The following is a 7,219-nucleotide window of genomic DNA, read 5'->3' as shown; positions in this document are numbered from 1 at the left end:
TAACTATCATCATTATTATCATTATCGTCATTATTAATATTATCACTTTTCTTGTTATTATCAATATCAACAAAATCACATTTTTTTTATCATTGTTGTTTTTGTTTCACCAACGTTATCATTATTACCCCTACATTTGTTTTAAATAAGAATATCATTATCATAACCATTATTATGATTATTCTCATTATTTCTATTACTTCATTACTCTCACTGTTTCTATTAGTATTACTATTATTCCTGTTGCTGTTGTTATTGTTGTTGCAAGTGAGACCTGTAGTGGCCGTAGCGGTGATGTCATATTGTTGTTAGTTGTAGTACGACTGATATTTTTATCGTCATTACTCTGACCTTAGTACGACCTCGTAGCCCCACCCCTAAGTCCCCTCCCTCCCTTTACCGTTCACCCTGAAATACCCCTTCTTTTAGCCCCAAAGCCCCCCCCCCCACCACCACCACACACACATACACACTACCCAGTTCCAAGGTCCCCCTCACCAGCCCTAAATCCTACGCACTCCAGTCCCCAAATTCCCGAATTTCCAGTCCCCTGTTGAGCCCCATATGCTCCCCACCTCATCCTTCCAAAGCCCCCACCCCCACCCCCACACACACCCCATCCAGGTCCTCCTCTTCCGCCCGAAAACCTCCCCACCTCATCCCCCCACATCTCCCAAGTCCTCCTCTTCATCCCAAAATCCTCCTCCCCACCCCATACCCTCAACTCCCCCCTCTTCATACCCCAAATCCAGGTAAATCTAAATTCGGAGAAACACGTAGCCCTTAATGACGACCTCGGTGCGCTTACAGATTCCCCGCCCTGACACGACGCGACGTCCAGCCAGCGAGCGGGATCTGCCATGCGTGAGAGCCATCTGTTGGCGGCGCGACGCATCACACCGACGAGAAATGACACCTCTGGGGAAGCGTCTCGAGTCGGCCTTCCTGATTTATGTTGAGAGGGAGGAATCGTCTTTTTTAAGGGGGTTGAGGGAGGGGGTTGTGGATTTTAGGTGAGGTGGAAGGGGTTGGGGAGCAGATGGAGAGGTAGAGGGAGTTGGGAAGGAGGGGGAAGGACGGTGGATGGGGTTGGGGGGGGAAAGGGAAAGTGGAGGGTGGGGGAGGAGAGAACTTAAGGGAATTGGAAAGATGGAGAACTAGAGAGGAGGGGGAGAAATGAAAGGGGGTGGGAACAGGTGGAGGGGTTAGCAACGGGATTAGTGAAGAAGTAGAACGGTTGGTAAGGAGTTGGAGGTTGGTGAGGAGAGGTGAAAAAATGAAGTGAATGGGTAAGGGGTAAAATTACAAAGAGAGAAAATATACGTAGGAGTTTGAAATAAAAAGTTATCGGGGTATTAGAACGAAAGAAGGGATGAAAACGGGTGTTCATACTTGTGAGAAAGTGTTGGGACAGAAAGGAGAAGAGGTAAAAAAAGAATTGGTAAACTGGGGATGAAGGAATGCAAAAGAGGTGATAAGAACGTAAGGACTTGAAGAGAATCGAAGAGAAGGGGAGAGGAGTGTGAGAATTGAAGAGGAGATGCGGAAGGGAGTGGGAATCAATCTCCCTGTAACGATTCTCTTGTCAGGATTATGTTATTTCAATTTCTCCTGCATCCTATCTCACAAGGGAGATAAAAGGGACAGTATGACTATTCTTTCCTCCCTCGTGTTTAGATAAAAGGGACAGTATGACTATTCTTTCCTCATTCGTGTTTAGATAAAAGGGACAGCATGACTATTCTTTCCTCCCTCGTGTTTAGATAAATGGAACAGTGTGACTATTCTTTCCTCCCTTGTGTTTAGATAAAAGGGACAGCATGACTATTCTTTCCTCCGTGTTTCGATTAAAGGGACAGCATGACTATTCTTTCCTCCCTCGTGTTTAGACAAAAGAGGCAGTATGACTATTCTTTCCTCCTTCGTGTTGAGATAAATGGAACAGCAAGACTATTCTTTTCTCCCTCGTGTTTCGATTAAAGGGACAGTATAACTATTCTTTACTCCCTCATGTTTAGACAAAATGGGCAGTATGACTATTCTTTCCTCCTTTCTGTTTAGATATATGGGACAGCATGACTATTCTTTCCTCCTCGTGTTTAGATGAATGGGGACAGTATGACTATCCTTTCCTCCATCGTGTTTAGATAAAAGGGACAGCATGACTATTCTTTCCTCCTCGTGTTTCGAGTAAAAGGACAGTATGACTATTCTTTCCTCCCTCGTGTTTAGACAAAATGGGCAGTATGACTATTCTTTCCTCCTTCCTGTTTGGATAAATGGGACAGTATGACTATTCTTTCCTTCTCGTGTTTAGACAAAAGGGGCAGTATGACTATTCTTTCCTCCCTCGTGTTTAGATAAGAGGAACAGCATGACTATTCTTTCCTCCCTCGTGTTTAGATAAAAGGGACAGAATGATTATTCTTTCCTCCCTCGTGTTTAGATAAAAGGGACAGAATGACTATTCTTTCCTCCCTCGTGTTTAGATAAAAGGGACAGAATGATTATTCTTTCCTCCCTCGTGTTTAGATAAAAGGGACAGCATGACTATTCTTTCCTCCCTCGTGTTTAGATAAAAGGGACAGAATGATTATTCTTTCCTCCCTCGTGTTTAGATAAAAGGGACAGAATGACTATTCTTTCCTCCCTCGTGTTTAGATAAAAGGGACAGCATGACTATTCTTTCCTCCCTCGTGTTTAGATAAAAGGGACAGAATGATTATTCTTTCCTCCCTCGTGTTTAGATAAAAGGGACAGAATGACTATTCTTTCCTCCCTCGTGTTTAGATAAAAGGGACAGAATGATTATTCTTTCCTCCCTCGTGTTTAGATAAAAGGGACAGCATGACTATTCTTTCCTCCTCGTGTTTAGATAAAAGGGACAGAATGATTATTCTTTCCTCCCTCGTGTTTAGATAAAAGGGACAGAATGATTATTCTTTCCTCCCTCGTGTTTAGATAAAAGGGACAGAATGATTATTCTTTCCTCCCACGTGTTTAGATAAAAGGGACAGCATGACTATTCTTTCCTCCCTCGTGTTTAGATAAAAGGGACAGAATGATTATTCTTTCCTCCCACGTGTTTAGATAAAAGGGACAGCATGACTATTCTTTCCTCCCTCGTGTTTAGATAAAAGGGACAGCATGACTATTCTTTCCTCCCTCGTCTTTAGATAAAAGGGACAGAATGATTATTCTTTCCTCCCTCGTGTTTAGACAAAAGGGACAGCATGACTATTCTTTCCTCCCTCGTGTTTAGATAAAAGGGACAGAATGATTATTCTTTCCTCCCTCGTGTTTAGATAAAAGGGACAGCATGACTATTCTTTCCTCCCTCGTGTTTAGATAAAAGGGACAGAATGATTATTCTTTCCTCCCTCGTGTTTAGATAAAAGGGACAGAATGATTATTCTTTCCTCCCTCGTGTTTAGATAAAAGGGACAGCATGACTATTCTTTCCTCCCTCGTGTTTAGATAAAAGGGACAGAATGATTATTCTTTCCTCCCTCGTGTTTAGATAAAAGGGACAGAATGATTATTCTTTCCTCCCTCGTGTTTAGATAAAAGGGACAGAATGATTATTCTTTCCTCCCTCGTGTTTAGATAAAAGGGACAGCATGACTATTCTTTCCTCCCTCGTGTTTAGATAAAAGGGACAGAATGATTATTCTTTCCTCCCTCGTGTTTAGATAAAAGGGACAGAATGATTATTCTTTCCTCCCTCGTGTTTAGATAAAAGGGACAGAATGATTATTCTTTCCTCCCTCGTGTTTAGATAAAAGGGACAGAATGATTATTCTTTCCTCCCTCGTGTTTAGATAAAAGGGACAGAATGATTATTCTTTCCTCCCTCGTGTTTAGATAAAAGGGACAGCATGACTATTCTTTCCTCCCTCGTGTTTAGATAAAAGGGACAGAATGATTATTCTTTCCTCCCTCGTGTTTAGATAAAAGGGACAGAATGATTATTCTTTCCTCCCTCGTGTTTAGATAAAAGGGACAGAATGATTATTCTTTCCTCCCTCGTGTTTAGATAAAAGGGACAGAATGATTATTCTTTCCTCCCTCGTGTTTAGATAAAAGGGACAGCATGACTATTCTTTCCTCCCTCGTGTTTAGATAAAAGGGACAGAATGATTATTCTTTCCTCCCTCGTGTTTAGATAAAAGGGACAGAATGATTATTCTTTCCTCCCTCGTGTTTAGATAAAAGGGACAGCATGACTATTCTTTCCTCCCTCGTGTTTAGATAAAAGGGACAGAATGATTATTCTTTCCTCCCTCGTGTTTAGATAAAAGGGACAGAATGATTATTCTTTCCTCCCTCGTGTTTAGATAAAAGGGACAGCATGACTATTCTTTCCTCCTCGTGTTTAGATAAAAGGGACAGAATGATTATTCTTTCCTCCCTCGTGTTTAGATAAAAGGGACAGAATGATTATTCTTTCCTCCCTCGTGTTTAGATAAAAGGGACAGAATGATTATTCTTTCCTCCCTCGTGTTTAGATAAAAGGGACAGCATGACTATTCTTTCCTCCCTCGTGTTTAGATAAAAGGGACAGAATGATTATTCTTTCCTCCCTCGTGTTTAGATAAAAGGGACAGAATGACTATTCTTTCCTCCCTCGTGTTTAGATAAAAGGGACAGAATGATTATTCTTTCCTCCCTCGTGTTTAGATAAAAGGGACAGAATGATTATTCTTTCCTCCCTCGTGTTTAGATAAAAGGGACAGAATGATTATTCTTTCCTCCCACGTGTTTAGATAAAAGGGACAGCATGATTATTCTTTCCTCCCTCGTGTTTAGATAAAAGGGACAGAATGATTATTCTTTCCTCCCACGTGTTTAGATAAAAGGGACAGCATGACTATTCTTTCCTCCCTCGTGTTTAGATAAAAGGGACAGCATGACTATTCTTTCCTCCCTCGTGTTTAGATAAAAGGGACAGAATGACTATTCTTTCCTCCCTCGTGTTTAGATAAAAGGGACAGCATGACTATTCTTTCCTCCCTCGTGTTTAGATAAAAGGGACAGAATGACTATTCTTTCCTCCCTCTTGTTTAGATAAAAGGGACAGCATGACTATTCTTTCCTCCCTCGTGTTTAGATAAAAGGGACAGAATGACTATTCTTTCCTCCCTCTTGTTTAGATAAAAGGGACAGCATGACTATTCTTTCCTCCCTCGTGTTTAGATAAAAGGGACAGCATGACTATTCTTTCCTCCCTCTTGTTTAGATAAAAGGGACAGAATGACTATTCTTTCCTCCCTCTTGTTTAGATAAAAGGGACAGCATGACTATTCTTTCCTCCCTCGTGTTTAGATAAAAGGGACAGAATGACTATTCTTTCCTCCCTCGTGTTTAGATAAAAGGGACAGCATGACTATTCTTTCCTCCCTCTTGTTTAGATAAAAGGGACAGAATGACTATTCTTTCCTCCCTCGTGTTTAGATAAAAGGGACAGCATGACTATTCTTTCCTCCCACGTGTTTAGATAAAAGGGACAGAATGATTATTCTTTCCTCCCTCGTGTTTAGATAAAAGGGACAGCATGACTATTCTTTCCTCCCTCTTGTTTAGATAAAAGGGACAGCATGACTATTCTTTCCTCCCTCGTGTTTAGATAAAAGGGACAGAATGACTATTCTTTCCTCCCTCTTGTTTAGATAAAAGGGACAGCATGACTATTCTTTCCTCCCTCTTGTTTAGATAAAAGGGACAGCATGACTATTCTTTCCTCCCTCGTGTTTAGATAAAAGGGACAGAATGACTATTCTTTCCTCCCTCGTGTTTAGATAAAAGGGACAGCATGACTATTCTTTCCTCCCTCGTGTTTAGATAAAAGGGACAGCATGACTATTCTTTCCTCCCTCGTGTTTAGATAAAAGGGACAGCATGACTATTCTTTCCTCCCTCTTGTTTAGATAAAAGGGACAGAATGACTATTCTTTCCTCCCTCGTGTTTAGATAAAAGGGACAGCATGACTATTCTTTCCTCCCTCTTGTTTAGATAAAAGGGACAGAATGACTATTCTTTCCTCCCTCGTGTTTAGATAAAAGGGACAGCATGACTATTCTTTCCTCCCTCGTGTTTAGATAAAAGGGACAGAATGACTATTCTTTCCTCCCTCGTGTTTAGATAAAAGGGACAGCATGACTATTCTTTCCTCCCTCGTGTTTAGATAAAAGGGACAGAATGACTATTCTTTCCTCCCTCTTGTTTAGATAAAAGGGACAGCATGACTATTCTTTCCTCCCTCGTGTTTAGATAAAAGGGACAGCATGACTATTCTTTCCTCCCTCTTGTTTAGATAAAAGGGACAGAATGACTATTCTTTCCTCCCTCGTGTTTAGATAAAAGGGACAGCATGACTATTCTTTCCTCCCTCTTGTTTAGATAAAAGGGACAGAATGACTATTCTTTCCTCCCTCGTGTTTAGATAAAAGGGACAGCATGACTATTCTTTCCTCCCTCTTGTTTAGATAAAAGGGACAGAATGACTATTCTTTCCTCCCTCGTGTTTAGATAAAAGGGACAGCATGACTATTCTTTCCTCCCTCGTGTTTAGATAAAAGGGACAGAATGACTGTGCTTTACTCTCTCGTGTTTAGATAAAGGGGACAGTATGACTATTCTTTCCTCCCTTGTGTTTAGACAAAAGAGGCAGTATGACTATTCTTTCCTCCCTCGTGTTTAGAAAAATGGGACAGCATGACTATTCTTTCCTCCTCATGTTTAGATAAATGGAGACACTATGACTATTCTTTCCTCCCTCGTGTTTAGATAAATGGAGACACTATGACTATTCTTTCCTCCCTCATGTTTAGAGAAAAGAGGCAGTATGACTATTCTTTCCTCCCTGTTTAAACAAAGGGGGCAGTATGACTATTCTTTCCTCCTCGTGTTTAGATAAATGGAACAGCATGAATATCCTTTCCTACCGCGTGTTTAGATAAAGGGGACAGTATGACTATTCTTTCCTCCCTTGTGTTTAGACAAAAGAGGCAGTATGACTATTCTTTCCTCCCTCGTGTTTAGAAAAATGGGACAGCATGACTATTCTTTCCTCCTCGTGTTTAGATAAATGGAGACACTATGACTATTCTTTCCTCCCTTGTGTTTAGACAAAAGAGGCAGTATGACTATTCTTTCCTCCCTCGTGTTTAGAAAAATGGGACAGCATGACTATTCTTTCCTCCCTCGTGTTTAGATAAA

Source organism: Penaeus vannamei, chromosome 34, assembly GCF_042767895.1.
Source record: "Penaeus vannamei isolate JL-2024 chromosome 34, ASM4276789v1, whole genome shotgun sequence".
Taxonomy (NCBI): Eukaryota; Metazoa; Arthropoda; class Malacostraca; order Decapoda; family Penaeidae; genus Penaeus; species Penaeus vannamei.
Note: the sequence above shows the minus strand (reverse complement) of the source record.